Source organism: Anas acuta, chromosome 4 (genome assembly GCF_963932015.1).
Source record: "Anas acuta chromosome 4, bAnaAcu1.1, whole genome shotgun sequence".
Lineage (NCBI taxonomy): Eukaryota > Metazoa > Chordata > Aves > Anseriformes > Anatidae > Anas > Anas acuta.
The window spans coordinates 34,541,769-34,555,291 of NC_088982.1; the positions used below are offsets into that span (position 1 = coordinate 34,541,769).

Genomic DNA, 13,523 nt, shown 5'->3' on the forward strand with positions numbered 1-13,523 from the left:
GCTCATTAGCAAAACTGGGAGGCTTTGCCATTTGTCAGATTAGATGGTAGTAATTAGCCATTAGAGTGCAGTCCTATTTTTTGTCATTAAGTTTGTGTCAAAATTTCTCTGTTCATTATCTGTGGAAAACACTCACAAAACAATCAACAACTATTTTGCTGTAAGTACAGTTGAATGTCCTTGCTTTCTTCAAGATGTTCCTTTCTGATGTTCCCCCAGTTGTCCCTACCGTTGCCCTCTTATTTTCCTGCCATGCTTTGGAGAGACTGACTAAGGATAGCATTAAGTTTGAGAGTTTTATATCATCTCTGTGAGCATCCTTGAATGCTTACTAAGACTCATTTAATGCAAGTAAATGATACATAACTTTAATAATCTAGTAGCTGTGTTTATAGTCATACCCAGAGGCTTAGGATATGCCTATACTTTGGTAATATGGGTAATGTAGCAAAGCAAGGCAAACACATGAAACCAACTCTGGTTTAGCCCTACCAAGATACAAAAGTTTGTTAGTGGTAACAGATAACTCTCTGGGACCTGATGTACACTGCCATGTTGATGCTGACCTACAGAAGATGCAGAAGGTGAATGGTAGAGAAAGCACATCTATCCAAACCACTCTCCTTGTTTGATCTCAGGGGAAAAAAAGCCATTTTGCAAGTCAAGGATGATGCACTGCATTTTTTCCTATACCCTTTGATTCTCTAGGGAAGAGAATTTAACACGTTAAATGCAGCTTTTCAAACTGTTCTTGAAAAACAAAGGAGGAAGTGGGGTCGTTAGATGTGGTGATTGCAGACAAACACTCAAGGATGTGTCTCCTTCCAGTGAAGCCCTTTTCACATCCTCGGACATCATACAGGTATTGCAAGCATTCAAGACTCCAAAAGACAACAAAACCCATCCCACTTCCAAACTTTATTCTTCTCACTCCCCTGTCACCAGCTGGAAATAGGCAGTTCCCTAGCTTTGAAGTCTAGGCAGTGGAAAAATATCCCTCTCTGCAAATACAGGCAGGGACAGATTGTCATAGCAATAGACAGACACTCACTCCCACTCCAGATAAATTCATCCTGTGAAGGATTGCTTTAGTGCTGGATAGCAAGAATTTCACCAGGAAATAGACATAGTGATGAACAAGGCAGAAATGCACTGAGGGAAAGCCTAATTGATCTAAAGTATATTTTTACTGCCAAATCAGAAGTGAGCTAACAAAACAAAAACAAAGCAACAACAACAAAAACCTCATGCGGAACTGGGTATTAGTTTTTCTTGTCCTGGAGTCCCAGAGGTGTCCTGTGCATGGATGGCTGGGTGCTGGCAGCCAGGGGCAGGGCGCACACCCTGAGGATTCACTGGTGAATCTCACCTTCCCTTTGTTTTTTCATGATCATATGCCACTGCTAGGCAGTACCTAGAGAAAAGTGCACATAGAGACTCACAAAATTGTAACTGTTGAATTTTTGACAGCCCCACTACAAGAAGGTTCATGGTTTCTTTCGAGGTTTCTCAAGAAACATGGTGTGTACACATTCATAAAAGAAGAGCAGAGAGGTCTCTCTGATGCCTTGCCCTTGCTCCTGTTCTTTGTCCTCACCCTTTCAAGGCACCTGCTCAGTCCAGAAGTGGTCCTCAAATGCTCATATACAAAAGCCACCAAGGGAAAGACTTGGAGGTGTTCCTGTCTAAGTCCCCACAAAATGTAGGGACTTCTTTTACACTGTCATTCTGCATTGAGCCTGTAACAAGTGTGCAAGCAGCCAGCAATCTCATGGAGTTTTGTCTCTTTACTTACAGCATCCAATTTTCCATTTTCATCCTAACAGCAAGTGAGAAAGGCAGGTATAGGGAATTTTTACTTTCAAGCAAATATATCACCTCTTTATAAAATCAAACCAAATTTTTAATAGATCTCATCCCCTTCATTTAAACAACAGCTACCAGGGACAGCATTACTGCTGTCAGTAATTGTAAAAAAGCTTCCGCAGTATAACACAAATTGGCTCCCAAGAGTCACAGGAACTAAACATAATGGTCCATCAACTCTAATTTTCCTAAAAAGTGGTTGGTATGAAATGCATTAGAGGAGGGAGTTAAAAATTCTACATCGCAGCTATTTGCTTGACCTGCCCTCCCAATGGGCATTTTCTTCCTAGTTTTATGCTCTGAAATACAACAGTTCCCTTCCCTTCCTGTTAGTCTCTTGGGTAGGGAGGGATGCCTGTTTTTGAAAAGTTCTGATCATTCTTTCAATAAAAATAAATGTTACTTTTTTTTTTTGTTTAAGTCACGCTAGTCTTCTTGAAATATCTTGGGGTAGTGAGTTCCACCAGTCACTGTGTGAATATTTATCTCCTCTGAAACATGGCAAACACAAACCACACACCCACTGAACACCCCTACCCATCATTTTTTAGTTTCTAAGAACAGGCAAGCCTAGCTTACTTAATGTCCTTCTTTATTCTGCTCAGTTGTGTGTTTTCTTTCAGTCATCTCTAAAGTACAGAGGCCAATCTTCTCCGTCACTCAGGGCAGCTGTCCCTACCAGTGCACACCCATGTGAGGGCCATCTGTGGGCTGGCCTGAAGCCACTTGTCCTGCTGGAAGATACGTTCCCATCTCCTTGAACATACAGCAACTGCTTTAAAATAAGAACCTTCCATTTGCTTGCTTCAAAGGAGCAATTTCTTGGCTGCCTCGTTTCTAACCCTGTTGCCAGCCTGACATTTGAAAAGGGATGAATCACTTCACTTTAATTGTGGCTTTTTGTGGTGAGTAGCAGATAGGTTATTTTGTAAAATAGCACAGAAGACCATAAAGCTTTAGAAAAAGTTTTCCTATTTATTGCAGAACACCTTGTTTTCCTGTTAGTGCAAAGACTGAAAGACACAAAGACACTCTTTCCCTATAATCAAGTTACAGCATCACAATATGGCTCTCTTTATAGGGGTCATTAGGTCTTTTATTTGGGGAAGAGAGTTCTTTCCATAGCTTTGGTGAATTAACTCTTTTGTCTGTAACAGAAGGTTCTTCCCTCGAGCAAGCTTTATTTAGGCTCTACAAAGCAATCTCAACTGCCTGGAACTTGCATATTTATTTTGCTCCCTTTGTTAGCAAAAAAAACTTATTTTTCTGAGCAAAACACTACACAAACTACATGCTAGCTCAAGTGTCTTTTATTTTAGACACCAGTTTGTTGTTTGTATGCCATTTGCCCTTGGGAGAAAAAAAAAAAAAAAAAAAACACTTGGAATAACTACTGCAATATTCAAAGAGTGTAAGACCGTACAGGAAGGCCATCAGTGAAAACTCTCTGGTGTTCATTACCTAACCTAAATTCTGCAGGGCAAAAGGAATGTGTTTGGATTTCTATTCATCAAAGCATCAATTCAAAAAAAAAAAAAAAAAAAGCTTTTCAAGGTAAAAACTTGTCTTCATTCACTGGAGTGGAGTATTGTTTCTGATTTACTTCTTTCCTCAGCCTTAGCTTCCATCCGAACACAGCAGCTGCTGGCAGCACTCTGCAACTGGACTTAATGGAAGTATGTACATGTATATGTTAGAAGAGCCCTTTGCTACAGCTTTCCATTTGGGGAAATATGCAGCAGAAAGTTGCTGTTACCAGGCTCTTACCCGCTAGCTTTTTGTGTTTGAAGAACTCCTCTGTGAAAAGTATCATTGAATTGAAAAATGTCAAAGTTCTTCTGGGCAAAGATTTTTTAATGTCTGCCACAACTAAGACTATGAAAATAACAACTCTCTACGCTTTTTGTCTTGGGGCTCATTCTCTGCTGAAACCATGTTTTCTCATGAAGCCAAATGAAGCAACTCCTTTCCAAAAAGAGGGGAAACAACAATATGATTAAGCCAACAGATGAGTTGTTTTGAAAGAGCTATAGTGACCTGGGACCAGGCAGCAGTCTCCAGTAGGGAAACAATTGAATCACCTTGCTAGCGCGTGACTCTATGACAATTAACAGATTTTAACATTGCCCCAGATGTTATCTACAAGGGGAATAATATCTCATTGTGTTATACCCGCAGGGTATAAAGCTAACTCATGCCATCGATGCATACTCATTGCACTGAGTAGGAAGAGATCCAGTTGTTAAATTCTTTGCCTGTGCTCTGCTGTTGCAGCATTGGTGAGCCCAGACGGCCTTGGAAGCAGAGGCCAGGTGCCTCTGGGAGGTGGGCGAGGGAGAGCAGTCACACAGCCGCTCCACTGGCCCCCACAGCTGACCATACAAAAGAGCAAGCCAAGCAGCACCAAGCAGGGAAATGTCCTGGTGTGGGTGCACATCAGCCAGTTTGCATTCTGGAAATTTGGGGGATGGAGAGGCATGCCAGCTCTCTGCCCATCCAGGCACTGAACCCTGCTCTCCATTGCACATTGTTCCCTTTACAGTAATAGACCCAGTCATATTTTTTAAAGAGGAAATGCAAGAATCATTTCTAGAGAATGCTGTTCTCCTGATTCCCTCCTTTTTCCCCCCGTCTAGCAGGAAATCCTGCTGCTGTCCTCCCCTGCCTATAGTGTTTTGTCCAACAGCCTTCGCCTGCACTAAACAATACCAAACACTCTTGCTGCAGCAAAAGGCCAGATTTGGATTGCAGATGGCAATCAAAAATCTACCAGCTCCTATTATATCCATTACATTATTCAGTAGGTAGTAGAAGGCTAAATATGTTCAAAAGTAGAAAGGGAAAAAAGAATGGAAAGATAATCTGAAGAAACTACTTGGTTATTTAAGTATTATTTTTAAGCAATAGATTTTTAGGTTTTAAACAGGCACTTCTAAGCATTTTCCACAAAGCCAGAGTAAGATGGTGGCATATAAAAAAAAAAAGGCTGAAACTTTCAGCATTTCAGTCACAGAAATAAGTAACGAAATCCCATCAGATGATGGCATGCTGCCATACAAGGGGAACCCACTGACTACAGGGCACGTGGTCTGGACAAGTAGCCTGAAGGTTCGAGGCCTTCTACCACCAGGCTGCACAGGTGATGTGTGTGCAACCTCCACTGCTCATTTGGGTCACTTGGAGTCTACCTGGCTCTGCCTTTTTTGTATTTTTTTTTTCACACTTTTTAAAAAATGTACCTTTAGAAGTCATTTGCTATTCTCTGCCCATATCAAAATAATTATGGGCATTAGAAGAACAAGGATAATTGGAATCTACAGACACCTCTCTTCTTGCTGCCAGTACTTGGCACAAGTGGAATCTGGCCTTTCTTTGTGTCTCTCTTGCTATTTTTTTCCATACTTACCTAATGCACTAGAAAAAAAATGTAATATGAAATGTCAATAATAGTTTGAAAAATTGAATAATAGTACAAATAATATGTTATTTGAAAATTATCTCTGAGACATCATGAAATTCCAAAATTTTTTCAACTGTATTAAAAGCATTGGCTGTTATTCAGTATTATGCTCAACCTTGTTACCACAAGCAGAAAAATGTTTTATCTTCCTTGAAGTCAATCTAATTCTCCTTGCACTTTATAAGGTCTCCTTCCTCCAAGAAATTAATCTTTGTTCCACTTGTGGAGGAAATTGTCTCATTCCCAGATTATACTGAAAAAAATATCAGTGGCTTCAAGAGAATTTAGGGCTCATCATGCTGCACTTTTCCCTTTTCCTTTCCTTTTTCCTTTTCCTTTCCTCCAATGGCTTCCCTTGTTTTCCATTTGTTTACTTTGTGCATTTGAAGTCTTATAGATATACTTTTTATGAATGTCAGGAGAGTATTTTGATTGTTTCTCTATCTTCAATTTCAAATACCTTCAATACAGATCTTACTATTTCATCTATTTTTCCCGATTGGTAAGATATTTGCATTTAAACATCCTGTTCCATTTGGTTTATTTCCCACATACCTGAATTTGCTAAGTAGTGTGTGCAGCCTTGTCTTAATTAGCAGCTTCTGATCCAAACAGCTGTATAATTGAATTTATTATTTCTTATACTTCAGGGCTTATATTCCTGCCTTTGTGGTACAGTTGAGATGTGATTCTTCCTCCACAGCTGGGAAAAGAATGCTGTCAGGACAGTATTAGGAGGAGTAACAACAGGAACATGTAGAAATTCCAGCTGGAGCCAGGGCTCATTGTAGGTGTTGTTCACTGTATCCACGGTGTCCTCCATGAAAAGATTTGCAGACAAACCAGATGAGGACACAGGTAAGAAGACATGATGTTATTCAGACTTTATTATCATCTCTGTGAGGAAGAAGATGCCATTTCCAGGCTCCTAATTTTGCACCTAATCTTTTGATCATACTTCCTCCTGATAATGGGCTTTGCTAGCATAAATATTTATCATTATGTCATAAACTGAACAACCCAAAGAAAACAGAACAAATCCATAATGACAGCAGAAAACAAACAAGAAAGCCATGGCAACACAACTGAAAAAGTAGCGGGCTGCTCTTCAAAAGCCATTTCAAAACCAATATTGCCACGTTGTGCTCATTCAGTAACCTTTTAAAGAACAATCCTCTTGTGCCAAACATTATTTTGGCAGGGAAACTTAGGGAATAAGTTAATAAATCTAGCAACATCTAAGAGCCTTTTGAAGAGTATTTGCTTCCATTCACATCTCCTCCTTACTCCACTCTCAATTTGAAGTCCTGAGTTTTGTTTGTTTCACATAATAAATAACAGGGCTAATTGGTAGCATGCTATTAGTCAGACCTCGATACTACATCAGGCTTATATGAGAGACTGATTCAAATGTCTGCTGGATGGAGAATGACCAGCTTGACTCCTGGAAGCCCACCAAAGCCCACATTTGTGTCCCCTCTGCGGTGCACATGCATCTGCTGGTGGAGGAGCCAGTGGGGTCAGGAGGGCACATGCTGCAGAAATAAAGCCATACACTGATCTCTCCTCCCCCTCTTCAACATGATAGCGACTGCAGTGGCTTTTCATCCATGAAGGCATACATGCATCATTTATTTATAGCATGTCTGTTATATCAAAATATGTCAAACACAAGCCACTGCATCCGGAGTCATCCAAGAAATTGAACTTCAGGGTGTAACCGAGCATGAAATAAGTCAGCCAGCACAGGCAAGCTGCACAAGTGCCGGCACAGAGAAAAGGAGCCTTCCTCCTCTGACTTCTAGAGTAAAGTCCAGACCACTGTTTTTTCAGTTCATAAACCTGCTGAACCTGATGATGGTTAAAAATGCAACTACCGACACTAACATGCCCTGTTAGCCTTTATAAAGTGCATAAGAATAGCTGTTTCTCCTAAGAATAACTGCTACAGCAAAACCAACTTTAAAGCTGTCTTTGGAATTAAAAAATATTTGGCTGAAGTTTATGCTGATGTCAGTGAAATATCTATGAGTGAGGACTGTTAGCAATAGATGATGGTGAGGCGATGTTTATTGGGGCAATAAATGGTTATAAAAATAGGGCTGTGGGTGGAGATTGCCAGACCTGAGCCTGGTGGGGAGGGACGATGGAGAGGAAGCGCATGCCTGGCTCATCCAGGGTGTCATTTTAACACCAGCATCAACAACCAGCCCTGAGCTGGGCAGGATTGCTCCCACCTTGCTTCTGGTTTATGATCCTTGCTTTTTATGCCCTGCAGTTTCACACTGAAGTTGTTTGAAGACAGACATCATTTCAAGATTAGTAGATCCTCTTTCCAGTCTCAGTTCTTCTTGAACCTTGGTTAGAATACAGAAAACAAATACATTCCACTTCTTAACCAAAAATCATCAATTCAAGCCGAAGGAAAATTAACAATTTTTCCTTCACAGCTTCTATCTTCTTACTCAATGAGACAGCTTTGCTGTTCCAGTCCATTGGGTTTATTATATTTACTTGTTTCCTCAGATTCATTGATTCATTCATTATCACAAGTAACCTCATGTTTACCTCTCAATGAACACAAAACAAGCTGTCAGAATACCTGGGGAAAATGAATACTCTGGAACTGCAGTGCTCCTGGTGAAATCTTTGCTGGGGCTGTAGTTACTATTTTGTGGGGCAGGGAACTGGAAAAAGCAAGCCACTCCTATAAGTCTTTATTTACTTATCTGACACGTGAGTTTGTACCAAAACCAAAATGATGATAGTATTTAATGGTGGTGAACCAGTTCTTTAGCTGATGTAAATAGTCATAGATTCTGACTTTTGCATAGCTTCCTTAGCAGATAACGTACATGTCAAAGTCAAATGGTGTGGTAGACCACCTGTGAGCTCATACTTTTGTGCTGACTTAAATTCATCCGTACTATATTTGACCTTAGTTGAAACACCAAGGAAGAAGGAAATTCGCCACCACCAGGTCAAAACTTCTTGCTCTGCAACATATCCTATCACTATTCAATTTTCTATGCTATTCACCTTCATTCATCAAGTTTACTCTCTCTTTTTTTTAATTTTTTTTTCTTCTTCTTTATGAAAATGTAGATGAAAATATTTCTCTCAGGCTGAGGACAGCTGGTTTTCCCTTTCTGGGGGAACTGCAGGATTTGTTGACCTGAATTATGATGGAATATCTGTAGCTACAAAGAAGAAAATTTCTAATAATCGCTTCTTTTTTATATTGTCTTCTGCAGCATGAATACAAGATCCATAGCTTCTATTACAATAACAGATATGTTTGTTGAAAGACAAACAAATAGCCCTAGTCTGGAAATAATATATATACTAGCAACTCCACAAAATGTTACGCTTACTGCATACAAATACTTGATATTTTGTCTATGATTTGCAAAACAAAACAGTTGTGTTAAAAGAAGAACAGTATTTATTCAGATACTTGTGTATTTTTTTAAAAAAGTGTCTTCAATATTCAAAGCCTTGCACATCTAAAAACAAAGAAGAAAAGTAAACTAGAAAGAAGCTGTCCAATGGCTTCCCAGACTTCATTTTTAGAATCAGCTCCCTGCAACTAGATGACAAATAATTTATTGTCTGACTGGATTATGCAGATGTTGAAAATACCGTGAGTTTTTTTTTTGGTTCCACAGAGTCCTGCGAGGCTGCTTGGGTTCGCCTCCACAGTACTGGGATTTGGCCAGCCTGGCTTTCTTGGCCTCTTTGATGTTCATATGCTCTGCTGGGCTTCCTGGGATTTGCTCCTTCCTGATTAGAACAACTAAGTACTTTCCCAAGCCCATCAATTCCTGGCACTACTCTGCGCCGTGAGTCACAGGAGGCTAATTGAATCAGTGGTGTTCAATTCCCTCCATCCCAGGACCTGCCCCCAGCCCCAGCAGCCAGCACTGACATCAGGGAATTGTGGCTGAAAGCTGCTGATGGACCGGATATGTAAAGGGGGGAAAAAAAACACCACCACCAAAGGATGTTGTGTAAGGAGTGAAACAGTGACAGGTAGGGGACATCTGAGCAAAAGGTTATTGCAGAGGATGGAATAATGCACATTCTTAGAGATGTTCTTTGGAATGCTTTTTTTTTTTTTTTTTCAGGCTAAGGTAGATTTCACATCTCCCTGTTCATATTTCTAGATATTCTTTGCTAGCTATGCCTGAGCTTGCTGTATCTCCTGCACCTTGTCCTGTCTCCCCTTGATTTCAACTAGACAGAAGGTTCAACCATGCCCCTCAGCAGTGACTGCTAGCTAACACTCCCAAGAGAGAGGAGCCCTGGCACTGTGCTGGCCACTTTTTCCAGTTCCTGTGGTAGTCGATACACTTCTCAAAGGAGAATAGAAAGTTCCCTGGCCTGGAAACTAAACTGTACTGAGTCCTTGAGACAGGGATCAGACCACAAGTCTCCACCTGCCAGGCAGTGCGGCAACCACAGGGGCAGGAGGTCGTGTTCCTGCTTGCAGTCTCCTCTTTCAGAGGGGAAGTACATCTTGCAACACCTTTGATTGCAGTTTCTGAAGTTTACAGAGGAGCCAAAACATACAAATGTTATAAAACAACAGGAGCTGAACCTTAAGGTTTAGCTCAAGGTTTGCATGGGAGTCACGTGTCTGGAAGGCAAACAACTTCTGAAGCGTTATGCAGGGACGTAAACTTTTAGCACATCTCCTCTTTCTTCTAGAAGGCCTGATTGCAGTGTGCAGGTAGTGGCACAATTTCCTTTTACCAAAAAGTGCAGAGGAGGAAAAATATGCCAGCTGCGACTGTCTGAAGAAAAGCCCCATTGATTTACTTGCAAATGCAGCTGTCACTCGCTGGCTGTAGCCAGTAAAGCCAAGCAACAGGACGCGGTACTAAAACACTGCAGGGCACTTGCACTTTTCTGTGCTTGCAAAGCACCTCGCCCTGCTACAGGCCCACAGGGATAAAACAGGACTGTAGGAAAAAGCACACCCCTGTGCCTTCCCTTATCCAGCCATGCTTGCTGGAGATGCAGGGGCTCCATCTGCTGCAGGGAAGGGGGCACCCCACTGCAGGCACAGCATGGGAGCTGGGTGGTACAGTGGGATCTGACATGGAAAGAAGTGGAAAAAAGCACCACTGAGTGCAGGCTGTGCTTTAGCAAGCTTCTGCTGATGAGGGATAAGGCTCAGGCTCCCAAAGGTGTGGAAAACAATGGGTGTCCCTACACGGCTGTGCTTTGGATGTGATGTAGGTACTTCAGCTCGCCCGCCCCAGCTCAGCGATGGCCCGACAGAAAGCCTATGGAATAGCTGAATGAATATTGTGTTAAACTGCTGCTGTGCTGCCTTCTTGTATTTAACTTGGGATGGCACATGGGATTTTTATGTGTAATTCTGGGGGCTTCCAAGCCCACTGACTCAGCTTGGGGTGTGGAGTAACACGTACCAACGATAAAAAGGAATGTTTCTTGAGTGCTAGTTTTCAGTTCTGTACAAAACAAACACTTCTTTCTTTACTATTTCTCTAAACTCCATTTCTGAAGTTGATTTAGATCTCCCTCCTTTTTTGCTCCAGTTTCAGTCTGTTGGCCACATTCCTCACCAAGCCAGCCTAATGCCCACATGAGCCCCATTAAGCTGCATGCTTCTGTGTATGCAGAAGTACATGTTTTTCTGGGCTGAGTTTTGTTTGCCAAATCTGGGCCTGTTTTCACAGATAATGACCTCGGTTTTTTTGTCTCTTTCCCATTCTGTGTCCTTTTTCTCCGCTCATGGTCTTTTCAAAATGTAATGTGACCCTCATACATCATTTTTAACAGACTTATAAACCTAGTATAGTATGGTTGTATGTAAATTCATGCATTTAGAGGCAGTAAGAAAAAAAAAATCAGTTCTCTCTCAGGAACTGAGGATACCTCTGTCATTCAGAGTCAAGGAGTTTTTATTTATTTATTTTCTATCTGAAGCTATTAGTTTCAACAGTGATATATTTAGGGTAAAAAATAGAAATGTCTTCTTTTCAAGATGTCATCATTCATGCCGGCATTTTTTGAAAGGCAAGATTCTGACATTCTCTCACTTTTCATTTGGAAGCATATTTGTATGTGGTGTTATAAAACACATTAAATCAAAATATAAAAAAGATTGATGAAATTAAACTTTTTTATCATTTTATTTCACAAACTACATGGAAGTTCTAGTTTGTTCTTCTCACTAGTAATGAAAAATATTTTGGAGAAATGCACAAAGTATACTTTCAGAGTAGTACTCATCACAGTCATATTGGTAGCCTTGTGTCTGCGTGCTGGGTAGAGAATTGTTGCTGATGAGGTCTTGGTAAACTGCCCTTGGCCACTGAATCAGCACACAGCTTTGCAGCAGTAGTCAGCAAGAGTTTAAATTTGGAAATGAATTTCATAAGAAGGACGTTAGTTTAGTTAAGGCCCCCCTGAGAAGGATGGGGAAGGGTTCCCCGCTGCTGGCAGCACTACAATGCTGTGCAATGGGAACGTTCAGGTCTAAGTGCCACAAAAGCACCCGTGGTACACATGGGGCTATGAGGTTTCAGTTGGTTATGCTATACTCCTGTCTATTGATACTCCCTGATAGCATCTGGGATTTCTGAGCACTACAGGGACCTTTGTAAATGAAGTCGCCTCAACAATGTTTGTCCTAGACTGAGTGCGCTGGGGCAGACAACTGATAAGGGACCTACAAGCTTGACATCAATACACAGTTGCTCTGCCATAACAATACAACAGCTACCTCAGCCTCTAGGTTACAACTTCTCAGAAATAAGGAATGCTCATTAATGTGGAAGATAATTGGAAGTGGTTTCCTAGAAAGGAAAGCCACTGCAGGCAGCTGCAATGTAGAGGGCGGGCGTTTACAATGGTGGCTTTGTTTAGAAGCCATTGACGTCTGCAAACAAAAATCTATTTAACTCCAAGAGAAAAATATTACAAATGCCTTGTCCTTCCGCTCTAAACTGAGTTGACAGAGATTCAGCAACACTACCTTCCTCTGTACATAAAACAGGTTTATGTTTCTAAAGACATTAATGTGAATGACATGGGTTTCTTTTTAGATTTTTTCCCCTTCTCCAATAGATGTGTGCTAAAACATCTTGGCAAATATCAGAAGTCAGTCAGGGCCAGGGCAGTAGAAATATTTTTCAGCAATAGCTGTGTTGCAGAATGCCATTGTTTCTTTTCACTTGGAAATAATACTATTTAGGGTTAAATGGAAATGTTTATTTGAAATCTCATTCTTATCATATACCTCTCAGATACTTAAAATTTTATAGGCGCAAAATGAAGGCGTTTATTTAAAGAACATCTACCAAGCACTGAATAAGAACTGACTGACGTACAGACAAGCATCTGTAATATACAGACACAGATAGGTACTCCTTACTCAAGAGCTCTTCATTTTAAATCTAAAAACAGTCTGAAAAACCTGCAAGTTTTTCAACAAAAAAAATACCTCAGAGATATCATTTTTATTAATAATTATTCTTTCCAATGCAACAGGGGAGATCACAGCCATGTTCTTTTTGGGCCATATCCTGCACTTGCTGAATAGCTATCGTAATTCTTCCCGTGGACTTTTACACCACTGACCTTTTCAATGACATAACTTAGGTAACATGCCACCTGTGAGCACACAGAGCAAGGTAGCCCCTTCACCATAAATTTAATTTCCTCCATCGTTCTTCCTGATTTAGGAGAGCAGTCTTCTTGTCTTATTTCTCACCTCCTGCCTATGGAGTTTCCATCAAAATCAAAATTTGCCTGTGATATTTGTATGAATGCTGCAAGAAATTCCTTGCTGAAAAATATCAAGGGAAACAAAATCTCTTCACATGCAGAGGAGTCCATTTGTTATTAGAGCTAGAGTTATAACATTAGTATATCTAACTACATGCACAGGGTGCACATTTATGTAGGTCTGCTTCATGTGCTTTTAGTTAAGGTGAGGTTGAATTTTCTTATCAGATGAAAAAAAAAAAAAAAGAGTTTTAAATAGACCCAAGGATGTTCATAATAGTTCTGTTTTTCTCCCTTTTCTCTCTTCTTCCCTTTCTCTCACTCTCAAGAGTTCACTTCCCTTCTCCCTCCCTCTCTCTGTAATATATACATATATTACATATATTACATATATCACATATATATTATGAACAAAAATGAAAGGACAGAAATAAAA

The 13,523-nt window shown here is 40.6% G+C and overlaps 1 long non-coding RNA gene across 2 annotated transcripts in view; it reads left to right on the forward strand.

Annotated features, from left to right (window-relative positions):
* LOC137855955 (uncharacterized) overlaps positions 1-11,434 on the forward strand; it is a 28,500-nt gene extending 17,066 nt beyond the window's left edge. Inside the window, exons 3-4 of one of the 2 annotated variants that reach the window (XR_011096083.1) lie at positions 5,977-6,184; positions 8,995-11,434. This is a non-coding gene — a long non-coding RNA (uncharacterized lncRNA). Of the gene's footprint in view, positions 1-5,976; positions 6,185-7,604; positions 8,575-8,994 lie in introns of those variants that run through there. The other variant, XR_011096084.1, reaches the window with a different exon arrangement.
* The last annotated feature ends 2,089 nt before the right edge of the window (positions 11,435-13,523 follow it).